The sequence below is a fragment of the Vombatus ursinus genome, unplaced genomic scaffold (genome assembly GCF_900497805.2).
Source record: "Vombatus ursinus unplaced genomic scaffold, bare-nosed wombat genome assembly UNPS02001419.1, whole genome shotgun sequence".
Classification (NCBI taxonomy): Eukaryota; Metazoa; Chordata; class Mammalia; order Diprotodontia; family Vombatidae; genus Vombatus; species Vombatus ursinus.
Window position 1 is genome coordinate 16418690 of NW_020941197.1, and position 13325 is coordinate 16432014.

Below are 13325 nucleotides of genomic sequence, written 5' to 3' on the forward strand. Positions count from 1 at the left end.
TTTCATTTTATTTATTTTTTTTTTAGGCAATTGAGGTTAAGTGACTTGCCCAAGGTCACACAGCTAGTGAGTGTCAAGTGTTTGGTCTGAGGCCACATTTGAACTCAGGTCCTCCTGACTTCAAGGCCAGTGCTCTATCCACTATGCCACCTAGCTGCTCCCTCCCTTTTTTTTCCATCAGCTTCTTTTACTCACCTCTCTTTCCCTCTGTCTTAATACAGACTTAAAATGTTCAGAATACCAAAAGCCCTATACAAGGAAACGTAGAGCTTCACAGCAAGATAAAAAAGCAAGCCAGCTTCAGTGAGTGCAGATACCCCCTTGGGGAGGATCGACACGGCAGTCCATTGGTGTCATATATGGAGTGAGGAGACACTCTGGGACCTCAAAGGGGAATAAAAACACCATTTCCCAAACCAGTAAATTCTGGGGGGGGGGGGTTTACAGTACTGGGTTCAACAGTACCAGGCATTAGAGGACGGGATTGCAGAAACTGAACCTGAGGACTGGTGCTGCTCATACTAGTAGGAGAAAGGAAAACTCTTGGGGAGGTGGTGACCTCTCCACAAAGTGGTAACATGTATTCTCCACCTCAGTTTCTACCTGAAAACTATGTCAGAATAGTTGTAACTGGTTTGATTTTTTAAAAAAAACAAACCAAGAAGTCTAAAATTTCCAGTTCTGCCTTTCTTCTGCGGTCATAGCTGGATCATGGAAGTGAACTCAGCCTTTATTGAATATTAATTTTTTTCCTTTCCCCTTATATTTAAAATTAAGATAGAGCCACACAGAAGAGCATTATAGGCAAGGCACAGCAAGATGGAGTGTATCTATTTACATTACAAACTCAATAAAGAGGTAAATGATCGGAATATAATTTGATAGTTTTGATTTTAAAAAATATATATTGATCTGGGATCCTGTGGAGATACAGCTAACCACCCTCCCACCACTCCCCACCAACATTAGTAGTTCTTACCCAGTTCATTTTCTAAAAAGAAATAGTTTGTCAGGTTTTAGTGGATGATGATGATAGCAGGGGTAGCACCTGCTATGTGTCAGGAACTATGTTAAGCGCTTTACAAATATTATCTCATTTGATCGTCACAGCAACCAATGAGATAATGTTTGTAAAGGCACCCAGCAAATCTTAATGTGCTGTATAAACGCAAGCAATTTATCTGTTCATTGCAATAAAGGGCAAAAGGAAATGCTCGTCAGGTAGCCTTTGTGGTAGCTCTTTTTTCCCTTTCTTCTCTTTCCATCATTGTAGCCAGCTGCCTAAGTAGCCCCTGAATCACCTGGGCTTGGAGGGCCATTTTACAAAGGCCTTTTCTAAATCTTTTGCTGCTCATTGTCCCAGTGTATTTTCTTTTGGCTGTTGGTTTTTATGAATGCTAGTTTGAGAAAAAAATCCATTTGAAGACTAGTTATTTTTGTGTTGGGATCCATGGGGTAGTAGAAGGAGTGCTGAATTTGAAGCAGGGCTGGCTCTTCCACTGACTATCCTTGAGGCAGCATGGTGGCACGATGGATAGAGCAATGGAGCCCAGAGTCTGGGAGACCTGAGTTCACATATGTTGTCAGAAACTTAATATGTGAACCTGAGCAAGTCACGGTCAATGTGAAGATCAAATAAGATAATATTTATAAAGTGCCTGGCACATAGAAAGCACTTATAAAATGCTTGTTTCCTTTTTTTCCCAGCTGTGACCTTGGGCAAATCACTTAATCTTTCTGGGCCTCAGTTTCCTCATCTGTAAAATGAGGGGTAGGACCAGATGATCCTTTAAGGCGTCTTTCAGTTCAGGAGCTATGATGCTACATCAGTGATTTTTACCTTAGAACCTGCTTTGACTCTTCATGAGATGAGGAAACTGAGATATAAATTAAGTGCCTTGAACAAAGTCACAACAGGGGTAGTAATTGTTTTCCTCTGTGTGGACTACTACTGATTCCCTCCTTAAATTTCTGATGGCACTTGGGAGTCAACCTTTCCTTTGGTATGGTGCTTTCCTTGTAGCATAGTTATTTGCATATATTGAATAAATAAATGCATTTTGAAAGGGGGAAAAACTCATTTTTCAATATAACTTCTTGATTGGATAGTTTATCTTAAATTACCAACTTTTATAAAAATTATATTTGGAATTTTAAAAAATTGTGTTTTAGGGAGTAATGTTGAAACAGCTTTCCTTCCCCTTTACCTGACATGTAATAGGCTAGCACCAAGGTGAATACCCAATGCTTAGGCAACATAAAGGGAAAAGAGCTGTTTTAAACTTATTTATATAAAACATACTGTAAGTCCAAAACAAGAAAGAGATGGGTATTAGCATCATATCTCTAGGAAAACAGACTTACTTTCAGTTCTTCTGGAATGCAGGGAAGAAAACATTCTTTATGTTTATAAATTAGGAAGAACTAGAGGAAATTACCTGACATAACTCTTGTGATATGAGAGCATAATGTAAAACAGCTCTTATATTGTGTCTTTGATTAATGTAAAAGACTTGACCTGTTAAGTAGTCTCATTAATATTTTCATTTATCAGTGACCAAAACTTCTTTTGTAATATTAATTTCTTTAATATGTTATTAATCTAGTTGAAGACATGTTTCAAAGTACTACAGAAAAAAATTTACCATTCTTGCTTCGGATGAGTGTTCATACTTAGTGTCCGTAGAGTCTGAAAAGGAGAGCCTCCTAAGCCTCATAAAGTCTAATTCGTAGTTGTAGCAAGCATAAGGAATTATTATTTTAATAAATTAATTTTTACATTTCATTTATCTCTGTAGAGGATGAAAAAGATCAGTTAGCATATAAACATGACATAAACTTTTCATCTGTGGGGAGCCAAGTAATTATTTCTGTTAAAATTCTGCAACGGATTTAACTTCAGAAACATATTTGTATTTATTTTTCTTAGAAACAACTACCACAATAAATCAGACTTGGTTAGATACCAGAGAACTGTAAATGTCTTAATTGTATATGTGTTATAAAAGTCAGTTGGACAACTTTTATCCTTATCAAGGGAAATATTAACCTTCTATTTTTGTCATATATCACCATTGTATATTTTTAAATGCTCGATGAAGATTTCTTTTTTTGATTTAAAAAAAAATTTGTGTCATTTAACAAAATGTCCAAACATAACAAATCTCCAAACATAAGACAACTGTTTTTGGGGGATTAGTTGGGGTGGTAGGCGTAATATTTGTATAGTTATACTGAGATCTGTTTTATCTGAGGTATAATTTGGATATAATTTCATAATTTTTTTGTAAATCCATATTTTGTTTTTGATACATCTGTAATCTTTATAATATATAATTTTATCTGAGATGTAATTGTAAATTATATATTAAAGAGTCTTCTATTTAAAATAATTCCTAAGTACAGGTTTATGGAAAGAAAGTTTGGGTAGAAGGATAGTCTCTACTTTGCTGTTTCCTCTGTCTCACCTGTTAAAGGTGAGAAATGTTATATTTGTGCAAATCACTAGTTAAATGCTAAAATATTTGTGTAGTTTGCAAAAAGCTAAAAGGGTAATGATTGGGTGTTTTGTTGAAGCAGCTTTCTTATTACTATCACAATGTTAAAAGCCCCATTTGAGGAAAACTGACTTGATTTTGCAGAACCTGAAAAAAATAAATTACTTGAACACTTGCTTTTGATGTAACACTTAGAGGGCAACACATTACCATTGTAAGAGGAATTTTTGAAGAAGGAAACCTTATCTATTCCACAAACAAGCTTGAACATTTGGTATAAAGGTCTTTGAGCGTGGGTTTTATTAGAGAAAAATCTATGAGGTTTCTTTTATTATAAAACTAATTGGAGAAATGTTTTGAAGCAATGACAGAAATGAAACTGTGATCATAGCTTATGATTTCGCATATTATCATCCTTGTCATTTTGTAATAGTTATAGCTGGAAATATTATTTTAAAACATTTTATTGATTAATTAAATTGATACCTTTTGTTTGATGCATCACTAAAATTCCTCCCAGTGTCTGTCCACCTTCTCTTCCCAAAGAGCCATCCCATATAACAAATATTTTTAAAGAAAAAGAGAAAGAGGAAAAAATTATGATCAAAACCAACCAATATATTGGGGGAAAAAACCCTGAAAATGTCAATGTTTATTATTATTTCCCAGAGCATAGAGCTATCCACAAACATGGAGTTTGCGTTGTCATCACTTGGTTACCTTCCAACAGTTAAGAACCATTTTGAACACTATCAAGTGACCTGGAACATCCAGGTTAAAATGTTCTAGATCATAGTGCCTGGGGTCAGACGGATTCTTATTTTCACTGGACAGAGTTATCAAAACAGTTGCCTTTTTAGGCCAAAGTATATTTATGGACATTCTTTCTTCGGCCTTTTTTTGGAGTTTCCTCAAAGGACAATTTAAGTATGTTTTTCAAATATTTTCAGTTATGATCCCAGGGATATTTGTTTGCTTGATATAATTTGCATTCAAATGGTTTTAAAGCCAGTTGTGTGTGTGTGTGTGTGTGGTGTGTGTGTGTTTACTAAATAGTATGTAGCTAGTTAAGGTCCCAGGTTGGTGAGATTTGGACAAAGTGAGTTCCTTCTTCTCAGATAATATCCTTTCTAGGATCTTTTTCTTGTATTAGTTTTTGATTTCTTCTTTCTCTGGACGTACATGAGGGTTTAAAAAAAATAGAAAGGTTCTTCTTCCCTGTCCTTGAGTGGGCCCATCTCCTTTATCTTGTAGGGAGATGGGAGAAAGAGAAGAAAAGGAAAGATGGAAGGGCCACTGGAGATTTTTGCAATTTCTTCAAAGTAAGGAGAGTGAGAATCTGCCAAGTGAGAAACCAAAACACTCTGTTGTTCTAATTTTTAATGTATAATGTTGTTCTGCCTTAATTTAAACAGGAATAGTTAACAGAAACCATATACTCAAGAGCAGTTATCTGGTTTAAGGTCAAAGTAGCTGTTTCTTTTAACAGAAATTGATTTTTATTGACTCCCTGTTATGGATAAAGGCCCTTTTATTAGGTACTATGTGGAACCATATATAAAAGGATACAAGAAAGTTCCTGTTATCACAAAATTTGGGAGATAAGATACAAATAAAGTTTAAATAAGTACACACAGCTTAATAGTCCGAAGACAACAACAGGTAGCAGTTACAAGGTGTAGTATATAATTAATAACTAAATGAATGGTTTAAAAAAAACCCCTAAGTATAGTAGGAACTTCGAGCCTTGAAAGAGGATTTCAGCTTGGAGTAGTCAGTAAAGGCTTTAAAGAGCTGATAGATTTTGATCTAGGCCTTGAAAAATGGTGTATCATTTGAGTGAGTGGGCAACAGTAGTGGAAATATCCCCTTTATCCTCAGGTATAGAAAAAAATGGAGACCATAATAGCACCTGCCTTCTAGGTTGGTAAGAAACAATGGTCCTCTTTTGTACTAAGCATTGTACAGATAGAGGCCAAGTACAAATAACAAGTACTAAATACAATATCTGTACAGTGCTTAACACAAAGCCTGGCACACAATAGATGCTTAATAAATGCTTATTCTCTTTCCCCATTTAAGAGACAGAGGAAGAGTGGAAAGTACTGGAGTGTTTTGAGGAAATAATATGTAAACCAATTACAATTAGAAAAAAAAAGTAAGGAATTTGTGGAGGGGAAATTCAGCTGAGAAGAGATTAGGGCTAGATTTTTGGAGGTCCTTAAATGCCAGGCTAAGAAGTTTAGACTTAGGTCTGACCCTCTCATTTTACAGATGAGAAAACTGAGACAGAGAGAATAAATGATTTGCCCAGCATTAACTGCTGTCAAATATCTAAGATATTCTTGATTCCCAAGTTTAATGCGTTATCTACTGTCATGTTACTTGTCTAATCATTAGAGGTTAAATGAATCTACTATATAATATCAATACCATTTTTGCATTAATAGATACTATGTATAATTCAGATATTACTCAGTTTTGGTCTAGGCTTTTATCACCTTATACCTGGATTGTTGCAATCAATAGCTTTCTGATTGGTCTCCTTGCCACATTTCTCTTCTACTACAATCCATCTCTACCCAGCTGTCACAGTGATCTTCCTAAACTGCAAATCTGACCATGTCACCCCCTATTTAATAGACTCCCTATCATCTCAAGGATCAAATGATAAAATCTTTTTTTTTTTGCATTCAAAACCCTTTATAACCTGTCCCCTATCTTTCCAGTATTTTTACAACTTATGTCCACCACCCCCACCACTCCAATGTACTCTCTGATCCAGTGACACTGCCCTCCTTGCTGTTCTTGAACAAGATACTGTCTCCTGACTCTTGGCATTCTCACTGGTTGTCCACCATGCTTGGAATGCTCTCCCTCCTCACCTCTGCCTCTTGGCTTCCTTAATGTCCCAGCTGATGTCCCCCACTTTCTGCAGGAAGCCTCTCCTAATCCATTCTAGTGTCTTCCCTTTGTACATAGTTGTTTTCTTGTTCTCTCCCCACCCCTGCCCCTCATTGGACTCTGATTTCCTTAAGAGCATGAACTGTCTTTTGTATCCCTAGTGTTTAGCACAGTGCTTGACAATATATTAGGTGCTTAATAAAATATTTACTGACTGAGTTCAGCTCAATAAAAATTTATTTTTATGGAGAAAAGACTAAACTAGACATTTGGGAAATACAAATTTGTATTAGACATAGTCCTTGAGCATATAGTTTTGTAGGGGGATATAATAGATACATAGTTAACTATAATGCACAATAATATACAAGTTTATTTAAATAGAGATAGAAAATCAAATGCAAGGTAAAGTTCAAGCATTCTTCCCCTTCTCCCTCTGCTCATGGAGGGTGGGCGATGAGGATCAAAGGAGAAGTAGTATTTGGGCTAGGTTCTAAAAGATGGGTAAGAATTCATTAGGCATAGGGCAGGAAAGAGGACCTCCCAGTCATAGCTAATCATATGAGCATGGATGGGCTCAAGGGCAGGACACCATGGGAGTAGACAACAATCCATCTATTTCAGCTGGAGCATTTAGTACTTGACATCAGACTGGAAAGGCAGAAGAGTGGCTTGTAAATGACCTTGGATACCAGCCAAAGAAAGCTCAATTTGACTCATTAGACAATAGAGAGCAACTGAAAGTATTTGAACCAAGGAGTAACCTTGTGAGATCTTTGAAGGAGGAAGATTACTATTCTTTAGCTATTTTCACTGGCTGTCTCCTATGCCTGGAATGCTTTTCCATCTCATTTCTGCCTCCTGGATGCTCTGGCTTCATTCAAATCCAAGGCAAAATCCTACCTTCTACGAGAAGCCTTTTCTGATCTGCCTTAATGCTATTGCCTTCTCTCTACTGATTGTCTCTAATTTGTGTGTAGTTGTTTTCATGTCCTCTCCCCATTAGACTGAGTTCAAGAGCAAGGACTGTCTTTTGCCTTTCCTTGTGTCCCTAGCGTAGCATAGTGCCTGATATGTAGTAGGCACTTACTAAATGCTGATTGACTGATTGACTGAACTGAAAGGGATAAAAAGTGAATGCTATTGCAATAGACCAGAACGATGGCAGAGAGAACTTGTATTGACATGGTAGGAATGGGAAGAGAGAGGAAGGGACAGATGTGATCACTAGTACAGAGCTATAGGATTTAGGATTTGGAGTTAAAAACCTGGGTTCAAATCTTCCCTCTGTCACTGTCACGGAGTACTTGTATTACCTTGGGCAAGTCATTTAACCACAATGGTCCTCAGTTTTGTCATCTGATGCTTTGTCGTCTGATGTCATCTACATGACCACTAAGACCCTTTTCAATTCTAAATCATTATTCATATAGTTTTATTAGAGAAATGAAATGGAATAGTCAAAGAGAGCAACAAAGTTTCAAACATTGGATACTAGATAGATGAATAGTAGTGCCACAGATTAAAAAAATATAAAGTCCAAAAGAGAACAAGCTTAGAGGAAAGATAATGAGCTCCATTTTGAACTGTTTAGTTTGAAGTGCTAGCAGGATATGACACAGTGGATAGAGTGCTATACTTGAACTCTGGGAAAGTCATTTAATCTTTGCCTCAGTTTTCTCATCTGCAAAATGGGAAGAGTAATAGCACGTACCTCCCAGGGATTGTTCCAAAGATCAAACAGAATAATATTTGTGAAAGTCTTCATTAACAATGATGTTCTGAAATGCTAGCTATGAAGATGATGATGTCTGTAAATGGAAGTTTCTTATAGGCACCTGGAGATTTGGGTCTGACACTTCTGTATTTTAACTTTCTCCAACAGAGGCTCTTTAGAAGATGCCCTCATCTTACCATTTATAGACAAGTACTCCCCAAATATATGAAAATTGATTGATTAAATATCTATAGTATCAATTTTAGTTATTCTAACTGATAATGAGAAATTATCTAATCAACCGAAGAGTGGTTTGTGTGATAAGAGGAAGAAAAAAACAAACACCCAAATTTCTGAAGATGAAAATTAACGGTAAAATTTGATTAACCAAAATATGTGAGACATGGAGTATTCTGTTCAAATTAAATGTTTTTCTTTGTAATTTAGTATTAACTAGAAATTCCATTTTGTTTCAGTACTCATTCCTAATCTTGTAATATACAGTAGCTCATTTCCTGTCTTAATAAGTAAATATAATTGAATATTTGAATATCTTGCAGTGTCTCAGAATTCTTGCTATGACAATTCATGATTATTGTGGATATAGAAAATTTAGGAGATTTAGCAGAGTACATATGAACCTCAGGACACCCTATGGAGTTGCTTTACTTCTCTTTTATATTAAAAAGTTGTGTGCAAAATGGCACTGTTTGATTTGGGCTCCTGCTCAGGGAGAAGCACAGAATCAACAGTGCTAGAGCTGAAAAGAACCAGAGATTATCTAGTCTAACCCTCTGTTTTAAAGATGAAGGAACCTGAAGTGCCAAGAGTGATTTCTGGATAAATAGGATTTTACTCAGTGCAGCTATACAGGACAAAGTCTTAGTGAGCTTTAATAATAGCTTAAAACTATGTTAAAACTTTTGGGACACCTTGTAGTTAGATTTCATTTTCATCACCAGATAGTATCTGTGAAGACATTATGTTTTACAAAAATCAATATAAAACAATTTCCTTTGTAGGACTCCCTATTTTCAGGAACAATTAATGATACTTGGAACATATTTTGGCTGACCGATATTTTTGTTCTCACATGTATTTTTTTTTTTACCTCTTTGTACAACCTGCTGTTACTCAAACTGCAATTGTTTTAGTCTCACAAACACAAAGCAGCTGTCTGAAATATGTTCTTTGACTCAGCTGAGCTTCTGCAGTTTCCCAATAAAAGTTATTTGAATTAGTAGCATAAAGAAATCAAAATAAACATTCAGATTAGACATTCGCTGCCACAATAGCAACAACTATATAATATTTATCATTAAAACCCACAGTTTGTTGCCAGTTTTTTCATAGTTATGCTAATGTCTTTCGTATTTTACATTGTAGTCATTTCCCCATATATCTTCCTTTGAATTCTCCTCTGTGACAAAGGAAAAAAAATGCAGCATAAGCAGTCAACAAAAAGCACACTTAATACATGCTTTTTGACTGATTCACTGATATCTGACGGTGTATAAAACTGTAAAGTCCCTCCCCACCTCTTTATTGAGGGGAGGGAAAGAGTAAGACTTAGAGGCCATTTAGTTCACCCTCCCTCATTTTAGCATCTTTTTCTTTTTTTTTTTTTCTGGGATTAAGATTGGTTATTCTGCTATTGAATTTTGATGGCTTGCAACTTAAGTGCTACCAAGTGGAATATTGTTAAAAGTTTTATATTCTGAGGGCCAAGAGAGTGAGTTGAATCTTCGCTGTAACTATCTATTGCTCTATCCACTGGAGATCATCCAACGGCGCTTTCAGATTATTGATTATTCTGACTGTACTACATGAGCACATTTTTTTAGAATTTAGGAGTGGGATGCAGGTAGGGAGGTCATGGTGGAGGGAGAAGCTCCTTTTACTGCTCACTGAAAATAGGTGAGTAGTTGAACTCAACCAAGAAAATCAGTTCAGACCATGAAATGGGCAAGGCCAGGAACATATTTAGAATGATATCCCCAAAGACTTTTGAGCTGTGTAAAATAAAGTGTGAAGCATAAAAAGTGTTCACACATTTTATTAGAGTCATATGAGGCTGCAAATAGCAATTCTGTCCATGACTGGTAGTTGTTGTAAATATTTAGGCAGTAAAAAAAAGTGTTGGTATCCATGAAACTGAATGTCTATGGTGAATGAATAATGTTAAAAGAAAAAAAATCTTATTCTATTTAGTTATTTCAGGACACTTACTTAGATTTCATTAGATTTGAAGTGTCAGCAATGTTTTTACACCCTCCAGTGGCACAGACTGCCACCCATCCCTGCTTTTTCATCCTATGTAATTCTCATACATCTTTCCATAAATCCTCCATAGGACATCTACCCAATATCCTGGAAATTTCCCCTAGGTCTCTTTACATTGTGTTAGTGCCAGTGTAGCATACCATCTGTTACCTTTCACTCTGGCTATGTCTGACTTTATTCATAGGTACTAGCAAATTTTGTTTTTTGTTGTTGTTTTCTGAAGATTCTTCCACTCAGAAATCACTGTTAGGGTATATACTAGAATTCAAAATTTCTGCAGTAGCTGCAGAGATTAATCTTGTGTTTCTTGCTGGTGAAAAAGCAGCCACCAACTGGTGGCAAGTGATATCTCACTTTAAAATTCATTAAGCTTTTAAATGAGTAAAATAATTTTAATTTAAAGGGATATGGTCTGATGGCCTGGAATGTTTAAGAGAGATTTATCAGCCAGTCACTTGTTTGTGGGGACTTCATCACGGAATTTTAAGCTGGAAGGGATTTAGAGGTCATTTAGTTCACCTTCCCTCATTTTGTGCAAGGGAGGAAACTGGGGCCAAGAAAAGTTAAGTAACTTGCAGGTATGTTATGTAGCAGATGACTTGAGGTTCCTCAGAATAAGACCAGTTGGTCTTTAAGTGCTTTTCTAGGCTCAACAATATAGGATTCTTTGATTTAGTGACATATAAATTGCTATAGTACAAATTGAGTACCTGAGTGCTGATTGGTAGTGAGGATTTAGGTTTCAGATTAGATCAATCAGAGAAACCATTCCCAGTGGGATTTTTTAGAAAGCAATTTTGTTTTACTAATTTGTTTTTAATTCCAATCATTTCCTTATAATTTTACTTTGAATTATCTTGTAACAAAGAAAACTGTTTAAACAAAACAGTTTACCTTATTGTAGTGGTTATAATGTGTAATTATCTCCTGGTTCAGTGTTTTTCACCATGCATCAGTTGTATGTTTTCACATGTTTCTCTGAATTCCTTATACTTGACATTTCTTTTAGCACAAGAGCTATTTTATCACATTCATATACTGCAATTTGTCAAACTCCCAGGTGGTAGGCATGCACTTTGTTTCCAACATATTCATAACACAAAAGATTGTAAAAGGGTTTTGAAGACAATCGGTTACTAAACATTTAAGAACCTACAATATTCTAGGCACTATGCCAAGCACTGGGGATTAAAAAAAAATAGCAGAAGATAGTCCTTGTGCTCACGGAACTTTGAAATCTAATGAAGGAGAAGGCCACAAATGAATGGAGAAAACTGGGGAAGGGCATTCCAGAGAACAGTGGCATAGATGGTAGAACATAAAATTAAAAAGTGGTGTGAGGATGGACAAATTTTGTTGAACAGAATTGAAATGTGTCTTGCTGCCATTTTGTCTCACGTTGCTAAAAATGTAGTAATTCCTATTTAAAATTTTCACACGTAGAGCTTTACATTTAAAAAAAAATAGCATTTCCCAATTTCTGGTTTCCCACTCCTTTTCCTACCTTCAAACTGTTTCCTTTTTAGCCAACTTGTATAATTTCTCAGGTAGTTAAAGAATGAAAATGAGGCTACTCAAGATAGAAATGGGTTCTCTTTCATGATGAATTTTAGATTTTATAAACTCTTTCTGATAGTAAGACCTCTTTCACATTTTCCCTTTAATTATATTGCAGTTAGGACATTTTCACCTAATAATATATACTCTATGAAAAATGGTGATATATAACTTTGTGGAACTTTTACTTCAAGTTAACAAATTTCTTAGAATTAAATTTGTAATATATTTCCCCCCTTATTTTTTTAAACATTCAAAATCTGCAGATTTTAAGCTGGAATATAAGCTCTCTTATGGAGTTACATGGCTATAAACCATAAAGTTAATCATTCCTCCCACCACAGAATTCACTAAATGAGTGAACTCAGGATAGATTTAACCCAAACCATTAGTTATACTCATGGACTCTAATTTTTGAAGGTGAAAAATCCTATAAGCAGATGTTGGATGAAGATTGACATTTTGTAACAAGTTTTGGGGAATTGGTATTTTGGTCATTCAGATATCCAAAGATTTGAAAATTCTCCCACAATATGAAAGCCAGGCATGTTGATTCTTCCATTTGACCCTTTTTTTTAGTGTCAGTAAAACCTTTGATCCAGAGTGATTCGTGTTCATGTTTCCTAAAGCACAATGATCCTTAGTTTGCTGCCTCACCAGTCATCAATTTTCACAGGTTATTCCAAGTTTATGAGGGTACATCTGTATTGTTATTGATTATAAACTTTTATATTAGTTTGAAAAGTTTATATTGGAAGTTTTTGAGATATTAGTGGCCTCAGAAGTTTTGACATTTAACCTGATTACTTTGATCATAGTGCATTGCCAGGTGTGGAGAGAGGAAGGAGAAAGGGATTACCTAACCCTGAGCATATAGAATTGCTTTCACTGACTAACCTTACAACCTCTGGCAGTGGTTGTAATCTGGTAGGAATACCTGATCTGTGATGCCAGTTGTTTGAAGCCGTTTCCTATGAACAGCTCATACAACCATACTATAGAATAGAAGCTAAAATAAGGCATCTGTACAGAAACCCTATGTTGCAATATTTGCAGCCTACATAGAACCCATTTTATAATTGACCCCTCCATCATTTCTTGCCCTGAACTTATTTCTGCAGTCAGATCAGCCCTTTCTTTGCAATGTATTATGAATGTTACAAATAATTTGCATGAAATATATATGTATGTGTGTTCCTTAAAAAAAATCAACAAATATAAAAATGCACATATATGTATATGTAAATAAATGTAAAATAGTAACAAATATAAAAACAGTAATAATTATTTAGTGAGAAATTGCTAATGTTTTAAGAAGGGAGAAGATAATCGTCACCATAGTCAGAAGTACCATATTTTAAATGTGA

At 35.5% G+C, this 13325-nt stretch overlaps 1 protein-coding gene and 1 non-coding gene across 2 annotated transcripts in view; one reads left to right on the top strand and one right to left on the bottom strand.

Annotated features, from left to right (window-relative positions):
* Positions 1 to 13325, top strand: part of BBX (BBX, HMG-box containing) — a 348489-nt gene that overhangs the window by 153222 nt on the left and 181942 nt on the right. The window lies entirely within an intron of this gene.
* LOC114047865 lies at positions 2947 to 3072 on the bottom strand. Its single transcript, XR_003569681.1, has one exon. It is a non-coding gene; the product is annotated as a U6atac minor spliceosomal RNA (small nuclear RNA).